Genomic DNA, 22,160 nt, shown 5'->3' with positions numbered 1-22,160 from the left:
GCTAGATGATAAAGAATATGCTCATATTATCTTTAAAGATTATCATTTAGTGTAAACCCATATTTAAAATTCTGGCTCCAAATTCTCGGTCCAGAGTGAATAACTATCATTATTGTTGTTGTTGCTACTTACTTATTTAAAACATTTGGTTGGCAACATAGCCAAAAGAAAGAGGCTGTTGCTGGAGAAAGGATTCAGTCTTTTTCAGTCTGGTGCTTACTAGCCAACTCATCTTGGTTATCTCTGTACTTGAGTTTTCTTATCCACAAATGAAGTTGAAACCTTCTAGAATTGCTGGGTGAGACATAGGACTTTAAATTTGAATTCAGTAGATATCTATTACATAAATTTTAATTCAGTGGATGAAGTAAGTTGTATGGCATTATATGCCAGTGCTCTGAAAACAAAACAATGCTGCACATATCTTAGATATTATTTTAATAGATGTGAGCCAATTTGAAGAAAACTAATTTCTCAACAATAAAAAAACCCAACTACCTCAGGAATACAGCATTAACTCATTGCCCCTGCGGAATTGTTGATTATTCTACCACACTGTAGTGATTATTCTCAAATGAGATTTTCTGCAGCTGAGAAAAGATTTCGAGTGCAGATTCTTTCCCTGGAATCCATGGATAGGCTTCGGGCAGTATTAACCTCTGAGTATGCCTGCAACATTTGCAGTGTGTGCATGTGCATTTGCGTATGCATGCATACACATCTAAAGGGAAAATCTTTAGATTTGATCACATTCATGAAGGTGTGTAAAGGATCAAAAACTCTATGAGCCACTGTTTTGGGATGAAATTCTTAACTCTTAGTTCCAGCTGAGAATTAACACTTTAACCTGAAACTCAGCTGTTTTAAGGAGTCATTTTTCTGGGAATGGTCTCCACGGTATTACAGTACTTATTCTCTTGATTATAGTACGAAGTATTGATCCATTTAAATCGGGCAGTTTGTTCTTTCTGCATCACCATCAAATATAAATTGGGACTATAAGTTGAACAATGATATATCTTGCAACCATTGAGCTAATGTCATTGAATTGTGTTACTTAATTTGGAATTATAGCCCAAAATAAGTGATGCTCCATAAACACGTGCTTGATCTCTATAGATGAAACAAACTCTAGTCACAGGGCATCTTTTTAGTTAAGTAAATATGAGTCAGTATTTATCCGGAGACCAACAAGATTTCAGCTGGATCTGGCCTTCAGTTATTTTATTTTATGTTATGTATGGTGAGATCATAGATCCTAACTGTATACTTTAGTTTCGACAACAGCTTACACCTGTATGACCCATAACCCTGTCAAGATACAGAACACGACCATGATTCCAGACAGTTCCCTTGCTCCTCTTCTCGGGAATCTTCTCTCCAGAGACTGATCTGGTTTCTTTCATTGCTAGCCAATCCTTTAAATTATTTTAGAACTTTGTTCTAGTTTCTTATTTAGAAAATCAATTGTCGTATTGGCATAGATTACTTTTTTTCACCTTGTTCTACCTAGAGTCTTAAAGATCTTTGGAGGTGGCTGGGGAGCCACTGCCAGAGGATTGGAAGAAGGGGCGAAAGAGGATCTCAGACATTTTAGACACTTTCCCAACTCCCCCTTCAAGTGAAGTAGCTCCCTCTCTGAAGTCTTTTATAAATTGGAATTCCATGTGGGGTTTGGTTTTAAAAGGGGGCTCTACTAGGTGCCTATGAATAGTGGATTGGATAAAGAAAATGTGGTACATATACACCATGGAATACAACTCAGCCATAACAAGGAATGATATCATATCCTTGCGGCAACATAAATGCAGCTGGAGGCCGTTATTCTACGTGAGTTAACACAGAAACAGAAAACCAAATACCACACGTTCTCACTTCTAAGACAGAGCTAAACATTGGGGAGACACAGACACAAAGATGCGAACAATAAACACTGAGGATTCCAAAAAGCAGGGGGGGAGGAAGGGGAACACGTGTTGAAAACCTGCCCATTGGGTACTGTGTTCACTACTTGGGTGTCAAGAACATTAGAAGCCCAAACCTCAGCATCGCTCAATAGACCCACGTAACAAACCTATACAAATACTTCCTAAATCAAAAATTTTAAATAAAAAGGAGTTCTACTTATTTTAAAAATTTATCTGACATAGATCATTGTGCCAAAAATAACTGCAGTGTTTCAGTTAAATCATTATAGAATCTGACTCTTGAAATGGCAGGTAAGACTTCCTAAGATCCAAGGGAATAAGTAATGGTTGGCAGCTGTGCAGAATGAAGACTGATGAAATGAGATGGCCCCACATTGAAGCCAGCAGCAACAGGACTTGGGAAAGCAATTCCTCAGTGGGGGTAGCCTTCCCTGAGTGTGCCTTTGAAGTCACATAGAGGAATTTGTTAATGATACTAGTGCATTTTCTGCCATGTTTCCTCTATTTCTCTTGTAAGGTGACCATTTTGACTGTTTCAAGTCAATCTTGTGCCTTAAAATCGACTGGTCTCAGGAACTGGCCAGAATCACTTATGACAATATCTAAGTAAGTTTGGAATTGTCTTATTTTCTCCCCCAAATGCAAGTTCATTGTTTTGTGAATTACAACCTAAGGTCTATCTGTGCTTGGAGGTTTTGCTTTAATAGTAGAAACTGTAAATTATATATGCTAAAAATGTTCTCATATTTTCTGTCTTCTCATTGTGGAAGACAGTATGCCAATTACTCAAGGATCTAGAACCAGAAATACCATTTGACCCAGCAATCCTATTACTGGGTATATACCCAAAGGAATATGATTCATTCTACTATAAAGACGTATGTTTATTGCAGCACTATTTACAGTAGTAAAGACATGGAACCAACCCAAATGCCCATTATGACAGACTGGGTAAAGAAGGTGTGGTACATATACATCATGGAATACTATGTAGCCATAAAAAGGAATGAGATCATGTTCTTTGCAGGGACATGGATGAAGCTGGAAGCCATCATCTTCAGCAAACTAACACAGGAACAGAAAACCAAACACCGAATGTTCTCACTCATAAGTGGGGGTTGAACATTGAGAATACATGGACAGAGTGGGAAACAACACACACCAGAGTCTGTTGAGGGGTGGAGGTGAGGGGAGGGAATTTAGAGGACAGGTCAACAGGTGCAGCAAACCACTATGGCACACGTATACCTATGTAACAAACCTGCACGTTCTGCACATGTATCCTGTTTTGTTTTTTTTTTAGAAGAAATAAAGAAAAAAAAGTTCTCATAATTAAGGTAGGTCAATAGAAGAAACTATCTTTAGAATATAATTTATTTTTTTGTGAACTATCTGCTACTAGTTAAGTTTTATAAAGGGCCCATTAAAGAAGCATCTTTGTTGGTTGGCTGTTTTGATGCTGTATTCCTATATTTCTCCCCCCAAAAGGGCATAAATAATAATATTTTCTATTTATATCTTGATTTACAGTGTGTAAAATGTCACATCTGTTTGTCATAACAACCCTGCAAAATATGTATTATAATCTCGATCTTAAAGATGAATAAACTGAGATGCTGTGAGATTGAGTGACCTGGTCACAGAGGTAGAGAGCACTAGAGGACATACTCATCCTAATATCTAAATGATTAGTGTAGGCCGGGGGCGGTGGCTCATGCCTGTAATCCCAGCACTTTGGGAGGCCGAGACAGGTAGATCACCTGAGGCTAGGAGTTCAAGACCAGCCTGGACAACATGGCGAAAACCCATTTCTACCAAAAAAAAAAAACAAAAATTAGCCAGATGTCGTGGCAGGCACCCATAATCCCAGCTACTTGGGAGGCTGAAGCATGACAGCCACTTGAAGCAGGGAGGCAGAGGCAACAGAGAGCCGAGATCGTACCACTGCATTATAGCCTGGGTGACAGAGCGATACTCTGTCTCAAAATAATAATTAGTTAAATAAATAAATAAATAAATAAATAAATAAATAAATCACTAGTATATATCATATATCCAGGACCTAGTATCATTTACCTGCATTCTTTAAAAAGTACTGATGTGTTAAGAGACAATGAGTAGATGACTGTTCTTAATCCTAGACCTCAGTCTTACCCCACTTACTATTGTCTTGGAATCATAACTCACAAATATTTTAAAATTTTAATTTTAAAATAATGTTTCCATGCAGAAAGGAGACAAAATCATTCCTCAAAACTTGAGGAAGTTCCAGGAAAAAGGAAATGATTAATTTCTCTTAAAGCAGATCAGGTAGTTCATCTTGGCAAATTACTCTGAATTAGAAGTCTTCCTTAGATTGTAGATGAAATTTTTCAAGGCTCGCTGAACTAAGAAAAGGCATATTTGACTGCTTGGTGAGAAAAGTAAAAACTAAAAGACAAAGGCGCCTGTGAAAAGTCTCCCTGCAAATGTCTGTAATACACAGTGAACAAGCCAAGCTTTGCTAACAGATGTGCCCAGCCTGATCATTGGCGCCTGATAAAGTGGCATATTATCAACTAGGATTGAGAATATAATTTTTAAACAAAAATTAATCACTTAACTGAATGCACCATTACTTAGAATATGCACTTCCTATCAAAGAAGAAAGCATTTAGTCACACATGAGGAGCACCAGTGCTGGAAGGGAATAGAGTCTAGCAAAGCATAACATTGCAATCCTGGGGGCAAATTGGAGCCATGAATCTGGATGAGTCATTGAGGGCCTGAATTCCTACAGCTATCACAGATGAGGGTAAAGAGGAGAATAAACAGCAGAGAAAACAGATGACAAAGGGTGAGACCAGGCAGCTGGACAAAAGGCGGCACGGGTTGTTAGGACCCCGGGAAGCCACAGGAGGGCAGCAGAAGCAAGCAGCACAGATGTAAGTTACAGAGCGTCCTTTCAGGAAGGGTGCATTTTAAAACATAGCAGTCTGTCGCAGAATCTAGACTTCAAACTGCTGGAAGTTAGTGGAGTATTTCTTAATGGCTCTTATGCCATTAAACTGAACCCAAAACAATGTTTATATTCAATCTAAAGATTCAAAGGATTAGGTAGGAGAAGTGAGTCTGGTGAAGGGATTTTCTGAGCAGGGAAGACAGAAGGTGCATTCTTCCTTTCATTATTTTCTCATTGTCTGCCATCATGGGTCGAGTATTCATGGACCAGTAACTAAGAATTCAGGACAGAGGCTGTGGCCTTTCTTAGAAGTAGTGGTAAACAGGCAGCTAAAGATACGCTAACAAACTCAATCAGAATGTAGAATGAATGAAAAGTATACCTGAGGAAATTGACAATTGATTGACGAGACTCCTTAATTGCTCATTAAAATTATACCTGGGGAGCTACAATGAGGGTCCTTCCAGAAAGGACCCTCTTAGCCACTTCTTGTGCTCCCATGAGTTTTTAATAATTGTATAAATAAAAGAGCATGGATTTTTGCTTAATCACATTTCTTTTCAAAAAGGAAAGTGAGAATCTGTAACTGAAAAAGAAAATACCGTTCCAGCATGCCATCTGAGTAGTGCCCAAAACAGACCCATTATTATGTTAAGGGCTAATTTTGACCTATGGATGAACTTCTTCACTTCAATTTAAGGACAGAAAGCTCAACTTTTAAGGAAATGGGTGAATCTGCCCTACAATGTTGGGACGGGGAGTAGGAAAATACTTACTTTGCTCAGGGAATGTATTCTTTTCACTCTTCCCCCTTGAGGCTTGAATTTTCTTTTTCATCTTTATAAAAATCTGATAAATTATCAAAATCAAATAGGCTTTAACCAAGAATTCCCTTTCTAGGAAATGATTCCAAAAATTAATCAGATGCAAAAAGTGATGTATGTTCAAGGATGTTTTGAGACATAGATGTCCTATTTACATTTGGGAAAATGGAAAATAACCTAACATTTTTTATAATAATAATAACAATAACAAATCTTATTGAATATTAACTTTGTACCAGATCCTACTAAGCTCTCTTGTTTCTCACAACAAGCCTAACAGGTAGGTGTTGTTACATACCCGTTTTGGAGATGAGAAACCCAAGCCTCCAAAAGGTTAAGTGACTTGCTGAAGGTCACAAATCTAATAAAAATTGGAGTTGGGATTTTGGTTCCAGAACCCATAGATTTAAAATCTATATTATATATCTTCTTTTTATATAATAGAATTGATTAAATATATTTGGGTACATCCTCATAATAGGATATTTTCCAAAATTAAACATCGTGATTTTTGAAGAATAGTAATGCAAAATGAAAAACAATATAATGTTAAGTGAATAAATCAGGATACAAAATGGTAGATGCAGTATGATCTCAGTTGTATAAGATTCAAAAGAAAAATACCGAAATGAACATGTTTCTGGATGGTATATTGAAATTCTTGTCTTTTCATCTTTTTGTGTTTTCTGGTTCTTTATATGAACATACTTTGCTTCTATAATTAGGAAGAAAGTTATTGTGTAGCAGATGCATAGTGAGGAGACATTTTGCATTTTTATTCTGCAAGAAAATCTGACATAATGAGTGCTGTAGTTTGGATATGGTTTGTTTGTCCCCACCAAATCTCTTGTTTAAATTTGATCCCCAGTGTTGGAGGTGGGGCACCATGGAAGGTGTTTGGGTCGGGGGTGAATCCCTCATGAACAGATTAATACCCTCCCTCCGGGGCGAGTGAGTTCTCACTCTATTAGTTTCCATGACAGCTGGTTGTTAAAAAGAGCCTGGCACCTCACCTCTCTCTCTCTCTTGCTTCCTTTCTTTGTACACATGTGATTTCTGCACAAGTCAATTTCCCTTAACCTTCCTCCATGAGTAGAAACAGCCTGAGGCCTTCACCAGATGCAGATGCCCAATCTCAAACTTTTTCAGCCATCAGGACTGTGAGCCAAATAGTCCCTTTTTATTTATAAATTACCCATCCTTGGGTATTCCTGTACGGCAATACAAAATGGACCAAGACAATGAACTTGACAGTTGCTTAGGAATTTGTAGGCAAATTTGCATGAGTACAAACATTTGGTGAGAGGTGAGGAACAAGAATCTGACTCCTATCAGTGATTGACAGCTACTGAAACTTGTTGGGGAGAATTATGGTGGCTTATCTAAGTAGCAGTAAAATGCGATTGAGGCCCGTAAATAAAATCACCATGAAGGTGGAAAAGAGCTGCAGTTAGCGGTTGACCCCTGCAATGGTGAACCTTCCCACAGAGACAGTATGTCCCAGTTAGGATGCTTTTGGCTATGAATGACCCAGCTAACATTGGCTTAAGTAATAAGTATTACTTTCCATGAGAAGCTCAGAGGCACAGTGGTTCCAGATTTGGTTCAGCAAACTAATATGCAGCAATGAAGCCAGATCCTTCCAATCTTTTCTCTCACCATTCTCAGCATGTTGACAACATCTCCCCTCATTGTCTCATGATGGTGGCAGTAGTTCCAGGCATCACTTGGAGATGTGACCACATTCAATGTGTATGGAAAGTTGCTTTTCCTCCCATGCACCACTTCTTACTAAGAAAAATCTTTTCCTGAAGCCCCGATATATTTCCCATTGTTCCCTATCGGGTAGGATTACATACTAGCAAGAGAGTAGGAAAGGGGAATGGCTTTTGGGTAGGCAACAGCCATTATCTGCACAAGTTGTTCTGGGTGATGCAGTGAATGGTAGAACTTCACCTGGTCCTTCAGGTGAAGGAGCTGTATATTCAAACATTGTAAATTGGAAGCATAAGTCAGATTTCACATGGAGCACCTTGGATGCATATAGCAATGACTGGGAATGGGAATCAGGGACCAACCTCCTGAATGAGATAAAGATCGAGCATCCTGAGACTTCTGGGTATTATAGGAGAGAAGGCGCAGGTGGGATTCTAGTGATTTAATGGGCACATTTAAAAGAAATGTGGGCTGGGTGTGGTGGCTCATGCCTGTAATCCCAGTACTTTGAGAGGCCAGGGTGGGTGGATTGCTTGAGCTCAGGAGTTCGAGATCAGTCTGGACAATATGGTGAAACCCCATCTCTACAAAAAAGTACAAAAATTAGCCAGGTGTAGTGGTGCATACCTGTTGTCTCAGCTACTCGAGAGGCAGACGTGGGAGGATCGCTTGAACCTGGGAGGCAGAGGTTGCAGTGAGCCAAGATCACTCCACTGCACTCCAGCCTGAGCAACAGAAGGAGACCTTGTCTCAAATAAATAAATAAATAAATAAATAAAGGAAATGTGACCATACATCACGCTGGTAAATGGGATGCTGAGATTACATTTTGATAGAAGAATGAAATTATCTAAGAGGACATATTAGCAAGATAATATGGTAAGGTAAAAATTTTATATAAAATAAAAAATAATAATTTGATTGGTAAATAAGGCAAAGAAAGTTAAAAGATTTTTTTAAAAAACAAGGTAAAGCAATACCAGCAAAGGCATACATGAAGAATAAAAAAAAATTTGGCTAAAAGAAAATGTTAGAAGAATGAAAAGGATCAAATATGGTGATATGACAAAGTCAATTAAATGTATACGTTTGACACAGTGGAAAAAAAAAAATAGAAACATTCCCCCAAATCTTGGGACTCATATAACTTTAGTTCATTGCCTTTCATGTTGTGGTAATTACAAAAGGCCAGCAAACATTTTTAAAAAAAATTTCTTGCGTACGCCTGAAACCTAAGAAAGGATGTCCCTATAGCCTCTTGCTGAAGTTGGTTATCTCTGGACTTTTATTTTTTTAACCTTCTGGAAAAAACTGCCAACTAACTTTGGCCCAGCTCCATCTGTTCTTCCTTGCTGGCCCCAGTGGAAATGCAGTCTCTGCCTTATTCCTCTGCCTATTCAGGCAGACTGACAAGTCCACGTTCAGTTCCTCCTATTTTAATAAAGCCATCACTTTTCAACAGAAAATTCATAATTGAGTAAATCATATGCAAATCACACCTACACCTGGGGAATTCTGTTTAGTCCACAAAGGACAGCTACCCAATTTGCAAGCACAGCATCTAAATAAAGCTAAATCAAGACTAATGGCACATGTCAAATTCCCAAATGATACGGTCATCTTCTCTCTGTGTTTATTCTAGAACAACAGCACCCTACAAATTTTTGAGGCTTAGCAACTCTGCTTTATTTGTAACTTTTATTTGTTCAGTCTCCCCTTATCAACCCCTTGCAAAAGCTTCTGTGGCCACACAATTATAGCAGATGGTGCTGTTGAGTGCACGTTCAACCCTCTGAGTCCTAGATAGGTAATGAGTTATAGTTATTCCTGATAATGGATATTTTCTAAACTCTTAGCCTTGAAACTTACAACCTTTAAATAAACATTAAGTGAAAGTAACATTTTTGTTACATGTTATTTTAAAAATAGGGAAATACAGATAATTGTGAAAAAAAACATCAAAACCATTTTGTTAACATATTGAGATAGGACTTTTTGCTTTGTAATTTTGTGCGTGGAGGCACGCTTTTATTTACTGCTTCAACATTCAACAGATATTCATTTTGTGTTTTCCAAGCACTAGAAACTAGGTGTAAGGAATATAGCATTGAAGAAAAGCCTCTCTTTACACGGAGCTTACTTTCTAGATTCTCTTCACAAAAATGGAATCATTCCATACCTACAATTCTAAAGCCTGCTTTTATTCCATTTAAAGTATATTGCATGCATTGTTATGCTAACTATCGATCTGTGCAGTATTTTCAAATGACTACTTAATAGTTCAGCATTTGTTCCATTATGAATCTAGTTCCATAATAATAAAGTTTCCAGTGTGTTCTGTTATTATTGTACGAATAACTTTTCAAAGGAAATTTCTACACTGACACATAAATAAATTGGCACATTTACTTACTTATACAAACTTCACACTCTAGTGTTCTGTTTTGTTTTGTTTTTGAGACAGGGTCGTGCTCTGTCACCCAGGCTGGAGTGCAGTGGCAATATCGCAGCTTACTGCAGCCTCGAACTCCGGGGCTCAAATGATCCTCCCACCTCAGCCTCCTGAGTAATTGGGACCGCCGGCACATGACACCATGCCTGGTTAATTTTATTTATTTTTTGTAGAGACAAGGTCTCACTGTGTTCCCCAGGTTGGTACCTAACTCCTGGACTCAAGTGATCCTCCTACCTCAGCCTCCCAAAGTGCTCAGATTGCAGGCATGAGCCACCGCGCCTGGCCCACACTCCAGTGTTTTGAGTCCTAGCTCATATACTCCTTTCAAAGTAAACATGTAGATCACTTTACCATTATCTTTATATCTCCTCATATGGATAGTCCATTTTTAAAAAGCAGCTCCCAATTAATTGTTATTATAAACAGCAACAAATATCCCTGTGCATGTACTTACACACATTTATGTGAATATTCATTCCTTTATTTAAACACTTTAAAATTGAAATACGTGCTTGTTATAAAAATTGTAAGTACAGAAATGTGTTAAATGAAAAGTATAAGCTACATCCTATCCTTTCTTCCTACTCCTAGTTCAACTCCTTGGAAGTAAACCACAGATATTCTCTGTACATTTATTTTTCATATGAATTTCTTCCACAGATCCCATATGTGCTACCTAGTGTGTTTGATCATATAGTATCCATGCCTTCTCTCCTTCAAAACTGCACCCTGATTTTCAAGAATACCTATTCTTCTTGCACTAAATCTGCTCCAACTACTCCAGCTCCCTTATTTTTCACACAGGTTAAAACAAATTAAAACTATTGCAGCTTGTGGGCCTGTTCACTTGCTGCTTACATAGCCTTGAAAGCTTATCCTCAGATCCCCCTAGCTCCCTCTCTCAACATTTTAGGTTTTTGCTCAGCTTTTATCTTGTCAGTGCAGTATTCCATTACAACCCCATTTACCCCTTTTAAAATGGCAGCCCTAGCCCCACACCTCCCATCTCCCTTCTTGGTTCCACTTTTCTCCAGAGCATTATTCATCATCTGACATTCTATTTTCCTTATGTGAACTTTTGTTTATTATTTGAATTCCCCCATTAGAATGTAAGCTTCATGAGGGTAGGAATTTTTGTCTATTTTGTCCACGGTTATATTTTTCATGCTAGAACATTTATTACCATATAATAAATAAATGCTTAATGAATATTTAATAGATGAATAAATAGCAGTGAAGGGCACACATAAGTTGAGAGCTAACTAGACATTAGTTTGAGTCTCAACTTCACTAAAGCTATAATGATAGCTCTGTGATCTTGGACTAATTTCTTAATATATCTAAACTTCCATTTCTTCATCTGTAATGGAGGGTATTCAAATTAATTGTTTCATAGGGTGTTATGATGATTAACAGAGATTCCATCATGAAAAATGTTTAAGGCAGTACCTGGCACATAGCAAGCACTCAACAAAGCATTTATTCTTCTTCTCCTTCTCCTTCCCCTTCTCCTTCCCTTCCCCTTCCCTTTTCCCTCCTCCTCCTCCTCCTTCTTCGTCTTCTCCTCCTGCTCTTCTTCTTCTTCCCCTTCTCCTCCTTCTACCTCCTCTCAATCCTCCTCCTCCTCTCCTCCTCCTTCTTCTTCTTCCTCCTCTTTCTCCATTTTGTTATTATTATTACAAGATAAAAAGCAAAACCATGTTATTTTTTTCCTTAGAGTTCCAACTTTGTGCATAGCATACAAAGCATGTGGAACCTTTCATGTGCAACAAGCTGACACATGTCACTCTCCAGTGTATCCTAGCACTGCAATGCAGGTAACACTGCCAAATCAGAAGTGTCCTTCTGCTTTGCTCCACCAGAGTAATTTGCTACTAGGGCAGTCATTTGAATATGGGGACACTGTAGCCTCTTTCTACATGGTATGGAATGGCCATAAAGATTGGTCTAAGTTTAGAGTTGCTCATGTTAATGAAAACCTGGAACCTGGGACAGTGCCAACATTTCTGTATTAGTATGTAAAGACATACCTGAGACTGGGAAAAAAGAGGTTTAATGGAATTACAGTTACACATGGCTTGGGAGGCCTCACAATCATGGCAGAAGGCAAGGAGGAGCAAGTCATGTCTTACATGGATGGCAGCAGGCAAAAAGAGAGAGCTTATGCAGGAAAACTACCATTTTTAAAACCATCAGATCTCATGAGACTTATTCACCACCAATAGAACAGTATGGGAGAATGATTTAATTATCTCCCACTGGGTCCCTCCCACAACACGTGGGAATTATGGGAGTACAATTCAAGATGAGATTTGGGTAGAGACACAGAGCCAAACCATATCAGTTTCCTCGAGTGTTTTAGTGATACACTCTAGGTTCATACACTCAAAATATATAGCTATCCCATTCCTAGTTCACAGCAGTAAAGGACAAATTAACAAAAGAAGAAACTCACTTAGTTTCTTGAAATTCAAGAAAAGAGGAAATGACCCATTTGTGTTTCTCACAGACTAATTCCCAGAAACTTCTAGCCAAGACTCAGGCTCCAAGTTTAGGCATTACCATATTTTTCATTCACTCAACAAAGTTTTTTAAATAAACACTATGGGGAAGTCACCATAAAATATGCCATGAAGACTCTTTCTGCCTAAAGAGAATTGTTACTAGTTATAAAAGTCATAAAAGCTGTTTATTGAGAAATTATTTTGTTTCAGGCATTCTATGCAGGAACTTAAATCCAAAATGATTGGGGTGTGGCAGATATGATGAAATCTACATTATAGATAAGAAAACTGAGGTTCAAAGAAGTTACCTATGTAAGGTCACAAGATAGATTGTGACTGAGCCAAGGGTCAAACCCAATGCTGAAAAACTTGAAAGCCCACGATTTTTGCAACATTTTATATTGCTTCTGAATATTTTAATCTAGAGGGGAAAAATATAAAAGCTTATCAATAATATGAATTATATATAAGTTATTCAATTGCATCCAAGAAGCATTTATTGAGGATGTAAAGCACTGTTCTGCATTTGAAGGAGGTATAAAGCCTTGAATAAGATAGTCTACCCAGATCTTCTTTAGGGGATTGTACTCTAATATGTACAAATAAGTGCTATAACCGAGTTAGCAGAGAACCTTATTTCTGATTAAAGAAGATCAGAGAAGGTATCACAGATAATGTAAGTTAGCCACTTCTGGAAGGTTATAAGAGTATTTCAGCAAGTGGAGAAGGGTGGGAAAAACACAGCTAAGCACAGACACTTGGTGTGATATTGAGCATGAGTGAGTAGTCTGAAAGGGCAATTACTGTTGCACCAACCTGAAAGAGCTATAAAGAGATTCACTGGCTATAGGAGGCAAGCCACATCATTGCCAGGTAAAGAGTCATGGGAGACTGTAGACCAGGAAGGTTGAGCTGGATGATATCACAGCAAAAATGCAGCAGTTCAGGAAAATCTGGGTGCAGAAGGATTGTGAATCACAGGCTTGCAGTTGCTGGGCCACACGAACTGGAGAGATGTGGTAATAATGGGGAGAAGACTGTGTGTAGAACCAGCCATTCTCAAGGTTCCAGATGGAACTGTGGAGTGGTGATAGGATCATTTCAACAGGCTCAAAATGTCCATTTCTGACCAGCTGTCCCCTGGGTTTGAATCATCAGAATCTTCAGTCTGGCAGTAGGATTACTTTGAAAAGGCTTCACTAGAGTGGGGGCCTGGTTTTTGTTGACAGGAATGGTGTGGAGCAGCCTTAGGTTAATGGTATGACTACTGAAAAGTAAACCCTCAAATGCTAGAGTGTTTTCCCAGGGTACTGTCTTAGCCCCAACAGATCAACAAAGACCTTTTTGTAGAATATTGCCAAAAAAGATGCTTTTGTTTTCAATGCTCTTCTAATGCTTCCTGAAAGTATTAGGTTGGTGCAAAAGTAATTGCGGGGTTATTTTGCCGTTAAAAGTATTGGCAAAAACCGCAATTACTTTTGCACCAACCTAGTATTTGATTGTTCCTACTTCAAAGTGTTTTATTGATGCCAGAGAAACCTAAGAAATACTCTATGGGGGTTTAACTCAGGTATCTATTGTTTTTTCAGTTACAAGACCTACTGTTAGTTTAAACCTTGACATAGAAGATAATAGATAAAAGCATACTGTTATTCTGGTAGAAATTAAAAGTAAAATGGCTGCTCAGGTGAGGCTGTACTGTTTTTCTGTTATTCTGAATTGACTGGCAGTTTGATTAAATGTATTATTTTACACTGAAAATGTATACCAATAACTATGGCTATAACATGTTTAATAGTATAATTTATTATGGGTACATTTTGGTTATTGAAAAGATACTGCTTTTAAAATGTTCTTTTTTCTTCTTTTTTGAAACAAAGTCTCACTCTGTTGCTCAGGATGGAGTCAAGTGGCACAGTCTTGGCTCTCTGTAACCTCTGCCTCCTGGGTTTAAGTAATTCTCCTGCCTCAGCCTCCCGAGTAGCTGGATTACAGGCATAGGCCACAATGCCTGGCTAATTTTTGTATTTTTAGTAGAGATGGGGTTTCACCATGTTGGCCAGGCTGGTCTCAAGTGATCCGCCTGCCTCAGCCTCCTAAAGTGCTGGGATTATAGGTGTTAAAATTTGCTTGGTTGGTTTTTTTTTTTTTTTTTTTTTTTTGAGACAGAGTTTCACTCTTGTTACCCAGGCTGGAGTGCAGTGGCCCAATCTCGGCTCACTGCAACCTCCACCTCCTGGGTTTAAGAGAGTCTCTCGCCTCAGCCTCCTGAGCAACTGGGATTACAGGTGCCTGCCACCACGCCCAGCTAATTTTTGTATTTTTAGTAGAGACGGGGTTTCACCATATTGGCCAGGCTGGTCTTGAACTCCTGACCTCAAGTGATCTGCCCGCCTCAGCCTCCCAAAGTGCTGGGATTACAGGCATGAGCTTCTGCGCCCGGCAAAATGTGCCTGTTCTTGTAATGATGTCTTAAAGTTCTGAACATCACATACAAAATAAAACCAGGTGTTTTCATTCTTAAAGTCCTCACCGGGAAAGAAAGTTCACCTCAGTGCTGCTGAGATTTGCCCCATTCTCTAAAGTGGAAGAAGCTGTGAGGAGGCAGAGTCGAGAGCAGTACTACTTTCAAATCAGGAATCCCTGCCTCAAGATATTGCCCCAGAGCCATATAACCCACATAGGCTGTTCACCTTTCTTAATGTTAGAACCTGACCTCCTCAAGAGAAGAATCTTGTTAATCATACCAACAACTATTTTGTTCTTTCCGCCTCGTGCTTTGCAAGGCAAAGGGGTGCAGGAATTGGAAGGGAGAGTGGATACTCCTCCTTCTCCTGCTACTACTACTATTGCTACTGCTGCAAACGCTACCAATTCTTTGGCTGCTAGCTTTGTCGGGCATTTTCTATTTGCTATCCCTTACTCTAAGCATTCAAATATACTAATTCAATCTTTATAGTAACTCTATCAAGTAGCTATTTTTAATCTCCATTTTACAGGTGATGATCTGAAACAGAGTGATATGGGTAGGCTTTGTGTCCTCACCTAAATCTCATCTTCAATTATAATCCCCAGGTGATGTGGGAGGGACCTAGTGGAAGGTGATTGGATCATGGGGGCAGTTTCCCCCATACTGTTCTCGTGATAGTGAGGGAGGTCTCACGAGATCTGATGGTTTTATAAATGGCAGTTGCCCTGGGCTCTTTTTCTCTTTCCCACCACCACGTGAAGAAGGTGCTTCCCTTTCTGGGATGATTGAAAGTTTCCCGAGACCTCCCCAGCCATGTGGAACTGTGAGTCTATTAAACCTCCTTTCTTTATAAATTACCCAGTCTCGGATAGTATCTTTACAGCAGTGTGAAAACAGACTAATACACACAGCGAGGATACATAACTGGCCTGAGTTTACACCACTAGTAACTAGTAGAGTGTGGTCTAACTTAATCTACTTTATCAGAAAATGAAAGCATTAACATGTACTCTTTTAAAAATATTTGTTGACATACTCCAACATGTAACTCCATGATAAAATTTCGTCTATGGAGGCTGAATAAACAACTGAGCCACTTGGCCAGCTTTGACCCTCCAATATTTTTCTATCTACAAAAATAGCACAGTTTATCATCTTTTTAAGAATAAGGAGGTTTATAGTTAGAGGCAAAGTGGAGTCATTTTTCTGCTTCCATGACTAGGAATTGGTATCTTTTGTATAGTTGTTTAAAGGTATGTTAATAAACGTGAGGGAATTCACATTGCCTATCTGAAAAGTTAGTTTGGCTTTGTTGTATTGGGTTTCTTTTGGGAGGACATAAAGTGATGTGAATTCTTCTAACCCTCATTCCAGGGTATAAGAAAGAGATAAACAGCAAAGTCCACAAAGGCATACTAATAATTGCCTACATAGTATGTCTGCTTGGGGCAATGATATTTCGAGCCTTGGAGAAAGACTCTGAGGTACAGCAGTGACAGTCGGCCATTAAAAAACTTTCCAATATGATCTGAGAAGATGTCGAGCTTTTTCTGCAGTTAAGAGATTAAGATATGGTTATTGTCAGAGTCATAAGACTGCTATCCATGTAGAAAAGTTGTTTAGTGTAAAAATTCCATGAAATAAATTCCTTCATTGAGGTTCAATACAGTTCAAAACAGGACATTTTGTTTCAGCTGTGGACCAGATAGGAAAGACTAGAGTAAGAGCAAGGAAATCATGCAGACTGGGAAGAAAGATGAAAGTAGCATGTGAGAAGAAAGTAGAAGGAGGCAAAAATCAGAGAAGGAACAAATTACAACCCAATCATTAGATGAGTATAAAAACTAAAAATATTCTGATTGATGTAATCCTGAGAAGTTTCTTTTACCATTGTTCCTTATGAAATTCAAAAGGGTGTTCTGAAAGGAGATAATAATTTGGCAGGAAATATGGCTTATTTTTCTTCCTCTTTTTTCAAAGATTATGATGTTCTAAATTATGGACACATTGCCTTAAGCCTTTCCTTATGGTATCTTTTGTGATAGAGAAAATGTAATTCTAATGAAATTGTTATTACTCTTTTCCTTTAGAGTCTGTACAACTTATGCCAGCCATTTCCCAACTTTGATGCCATGAGACATTTCCTTAAACTTTCTTATAAAAGTTTTACAATTTTGCATTTTTTACATTTAAATCATTAATCTATCTAAATTGTGTGTGTGTGTGCATGCGTGTGTGCGTGCATGTAAAGCAAGATCTAATTTTACTTATTGTTCCATATGGAGAGCCAATTGTTCCAGAACAATTTATTGAACAACTATTTCCTCATTTTTAATGTTGTCTATGTCATATTTCAGATTCTCATATGTACATAAATCTGTTTTTGGACTTTTGATTCTGTTCTATTCTGTTTGAATTACAATAGCCTTGGAATAAGTCCTGAAATAAATGTTTTTACTCTTTTGTATAAATATGATGATCAAATTCATACAAATGAATCAAATTCCATGATATACTCTGCTGAAGTTTTGATAGAAATGTCTTTGAATTTGAGGAGAATTATTATATGATGATATTGTACTCTTAAACACAAATAAGGTGTTTCTCCATTTAGGGCTTCATCTATGTTTTTCTAAGTTTTTCAATAAAGATTTATAATTTTTTCCATTAACATGTTTGTACATATTTTATTATCTTTATTTGTAGGTGACATATAGTTTTGTTGCTATTATGGATGACATCTTATCACCACCATCATTATAATAATCAATCACTAGTGTAATATTATTACATATTCTGATTGATTTACTAATTGTCACATTACCACCAATTCGAAGTTTGTGTAGTCTCTTATATTTTCTAAGTAACAATTATGTTGTCTGTGAATAATTGTTTTTCTTTTCTAATTTTATTGGAGGTTTGATGGGGTAATGATATTTATTTTTTAACTCTTTATCTCTAATTTTCAAATTTTTAAAAATCAACTCTGAGGTATAATTTTTATAAAATAAAATCCACTCATATAAAGTATACAGTTTAATGAGTTTTCCATTTTATCCATGGTTTTTGATAAAAACCATCAAAATCAAGCTATAGAACATATACATTAACTCAAAAATCTTTCTTAGGCTTTTCTTTTTTTTTGAGATGGAGTCTCGCTGTGTCACCCAGGCTGGAGTGCAGTGCTGTGATCTGGGCTCACTGCAAGCTCCGCCTCCCGGGTTCGCACCATTCTCCTGCCTCAGCCTCCCAAGTAGCTGGGACTACAGGTGCCCGCCACCACGCCCGGCTATTTTTTTTTTCTTTTTTGTATTTTTAGTAGAGACGGGGTTTCACCGCGTTAACCAGGATGGTCTCTATCTCCTGACCTCGTGATCCGCCCGCCTCGGCCTCCCAAAGTGCTGGGATTACAGGCGTGAGCCACTGCGCCCGGCCCTTTCTTAGGTTTTTCTAAATTCCCTCTCCCCCAGTCTCAGGCAACCACTGATAGATCTATTTTTACTTGCTATAATTTTGTGTTTTCTAGAATTTCTTATACATGGAATCATCTATTATGCAGGAATCATATATTTATAGTCTTTTACAGCTCACTTATTTCCTTTAGCATGATATTTTTTATATTTACCCATATTATTTCACTTACCAGTATGTCATATTTTATTGCTGAGTAGTAGTCTATTGTATATCTATACCAAAATTCCATTTATACAAATCGATGAACTTTGAGTTGTTTCCAGATTTGGGCTATCACAAATATTTTTAATGTCTTTTGTGAGGAAACACACTTTCGTTTTTATTTTGAGACGGAGTCTCGTTCTGTCGCCAGGCTGGAGTGCAGTGATGCAATCTCGGCTCACTGCAACCTCCTCCTCCCGGGTTGAAGCTATTCCCCTGCCTCAGCCTCTGGAGTAGCTGGGATTACAGGCGTGCACCACCCTACCCGGCTAATTTTTTGTATTTTTAGTAGACTGAGTTTTACCATGTTGGCCAGGATAGTCTTGCTCTCCTAACATGGTGATCCGCCCGCCTCAGTCTCCCAAAGTGCTGGGATTACAGGCTAAGCCACCGTGCCGGGCCACGAAATACACTTTTTTGATAATGCCTAGGAGTGAAATTGATATGTGAAATACTAAGTGTGTGTATAACTCTATAAGAAACAGCCAGAATGGTCTTTCAGAGTGGTTGTATAATTTCACACTCCCATCAACGATATGTCAGAGTTCCAGTTGCTCTGCATCTCCACTGAAATTTTATGTTGTTAGGTGTTGCATTTTAACTGATGTAATGATGATATCTCATTGTGATTTTAATTTGCATTTCTCAGATGATTAATTATGTTAAGCATTTTTATGAATTGGCCATCTTATATCATCTCTTGTGAATTGTTCGTTCAAATATCTCCCTTTTTTTGTTTGACTTCTTAATGCTCTTACATGTCCTTTTTATATAGTTTATTATTTATGTTTATTTATATGATATATTTCAAGTTAGTTTTGGTGAATTGTATGAGTAATCAAAATTTATTGTTCTTGTTGTTTTTAATATGAATATCCTGTTTGTTGTTTCAGAATCACGTTTTTAAAAGACTATATCTTTTTTATGGTTGCATAGTGTTCAAAATGAACAGGATATAATCCCAGAGTACTCAGTGTATGAAAAAACACAAAAATCTCAACTGATGATGAATTCTCCCAGGTTTTGTGTGTCTGAAAAAGTTTTTATTTGCCTTTTTTTAAAATGATATTTTCATTGCATATTTTATTCTGGCCTCGCACCTTAAAGATGTTGTTCCATTGGTTTCTGGTTTGCATTACTTATGACAGGAAGCCTGTTTTTTTTTTTTTTTAATATATTTCTTGCTCTTTACATACTGTGTCTTTTTTCCTCTGGCTACATTTTAGATAGCTAGTTTCTAGCAATCTGATTATGCTGTGTATGTGTTTTTTGTGTGGAAGGATGTTAGTGGGTGGGGGGGTGTGTGTGTGTGTGTGTGTCCATCCTGCTGGTGGTTCATTGAGTTTCTTGAAACTAGGTTTATAGTTTTCATAAAATTAGAAAAATTTTAGTCATTGCCCTCGTTTCATCAAATTTAAAATTTTTCAGTCATTATTCTATACCCTACTGTCTCCCAATATACATACTTAATACATTCTATATTTGACTGAGACTCTGATTTTGAGGGGTGTTTTGTTTCTCTGTATGCATCCATTTTGATAAAATCTGCTATGTGTTTATATTTATGAATTTTTTCTTCTGCTTGCAATCCCATCTATTGAAATATTATTTTCTATTGTATTTTTTCATCTTTAAAATTTCCATTTGGTTATACTTTTTAAATATTCTATTTCTCCCCTTGTTATGTTAATGCTTCTTATATCCTTTAGGTAGTTTTAATAGCTCTTTTACGATTCTTGTCTGCTAGTTCCATTACTCTGTTATTTATGGGTCTGTTTCTATTGAGTGATTTTTCTCCTGATCATTGGTCATGTTTACCTGCTTCTTTGTATGTCTAGTATTTTTTCAATTGGATAATGAATATTGTAAATTTTATATTTTAGAGTGCTTGGGTTTATGATGTTTCTTTAGATTCCTGGGACTTTCTCTGGCAGGCAATTTATTACTTAAATATTACTTTCATTTTTTTCCAAGATTTGTTTTTAAGCTTATTTCAGGCTTAAAGTAGCCAATATTTTTCTGGGGCTAATTTTGCTGCACTTCTAAGTCCTGGCCTTTCTTGATTCTCTATTGAATTTCCTCAGCATAGAAAATCATCTCTTTACTCTAGCTGAGAAAGCTCAATTTCCAACCCTGTGTGAGCTTTAGGAATAGTTCAGTATATAGGCCCCAGTTATTATTCTTTCCCAATATATGAGTTGTCTGTTACAGCATAACAATATTTCCACAAACTTAGTAGCTCAAAACACATTTATTATCTTGGTTTCTGTGGGTCAGAAGTTTGAGTACAACTTAGCTAGGTCCTCTGCAAGACAGCAATCAAGATGTCAGACAGGAGTGTGGTCTCATCTGAGGAAAAATCCCCTTGCAAACTCACATGGCCTTTAGCAGCATTCAGTTCCTTGCAAGTGGCCAGACCAGTGATCATAGTTGCTCACTAGCTATCAGCCAGAGGTTATCTCCCAGTCCCTGTTGCATCACCAGTAGGCAGTTCACAATATGGCAGCTTGCTTCTTCAAAGCCAGCAAGGTAGAGACTGCATGGTCTCTACCATGGTTTCTCATGGTGTTTTTGATTTGCATATCTCTAATGATTAGTAATGGTCATGTACATGATTCAATGTATATGATTAGATTACATAAGATTGTAGTGCCCAGTCTCATTCTTTTGCATGTGGATATCCAGCTTCCCAACACTGAATGTTGAAAAGACTATTCTTTCCCCATTAAATAGTCTTAACACCTTTGTCAAAAATTATTTGAACATATATGCAAGGGTTTATTTCTGGGCTGTTTATATTCTATTCCATTGGTTTACATGTCTGTCATTATGCCAGTACCACATTGTTTCGACTCCTATACCTTTGCAGCTTTGAAATTTAAAAATGTGAGACCTCCAGCTTTGTTTTTCAAGATTGTGTTGGCTATTTGGCATCTCTTGATATCCCATACCAAATTGGAAAGAATGTTTCTATTTCTTACAAAAAACTATTGGGATTTTGATTAGAATTTTTAAAAATCTATAAATCACTTAGGGGGTAGTATTGATCTCATAAAAATGTTAAGCCCTCCAATTCATGAGCAAAGGCCATCTTCCCACTTGTATTTTCTTTAGTTTCTTTCAGCTACATTTTGTAGATTTCCTAGTTTAAGTTTATTCTAAGTATTCTTTTTGATGCTATTACAAACAGAATTGTTTTCTTAATTGCCTTTTTGGATTGTGTCTAGAAATCAACTGAATTTTGTGTTGATACTCTCTCCTGCAACTTTGCTGAATTCACTTATTCTGATAGGGTTTTTAATGGAATCTTTAGGGTTTTCTACATACACGATCATGTCATCTATAAATGGAGATAATTTTACTTCAACCTTTCCAATTGGATGCCACTTATTTATTTATGCTTATTTGCTCTGTCTAGGATTTTCACACTATGTTAAATAGAAGTGGCAAAGCAGACATCCTTGTCTTGTTAATCTTAAGGAAAAAGTTTTCAGTATTTTACCATTGAGCATGATATTAGCTGTTTTTAAATATATGGCCTTCTTATGTTTGGTTGGTTTCTCTCTATTCATTAGTTTCCTTTCTATATGGTAGTTTGCTACTTTCTCTAAACATTTAGTTTTTTTTTTTTTTTTATCATGAAAGGG

The 22,160-nt window shown here is 37.4% G+C and overlaps 1 long non-coding RNA gene across 2 annotated transcripts in view; it reads right to left on the bottom strand.

Annotated features, from left to right (window-relative positions):
• LOC105473630 (uncharacterized) overlaps positions 1–22,160 on the bottom strand; it is a 104,026-nt gene that overhangs the window by 55,963 nt on the left and 25,903 nt on the right. The window lies entirely within an intron of this gene.

The sequence above is a fragment of the Macaca nemestrina genome, chromosome 7 (genome assembly GCF_043159975.1).
Source record: "Macaca nemestrina isolate mMacNem1 chromosome 7, mMacNem.hap1, whole genome shotgun sequence".
In the NCBI taxonomy this organism is placed as follows: domain Eukaryota; kingdom Metazoa; phylum Chordata; class Mammalia; order Primates; family Cercopithecidae; genus Macaca; species Macaca nemestrina.
Note: the sequence above shows the minus strand (reverse complement) of the source record. Positions and strands in the feature narration are given on the sequence as shown.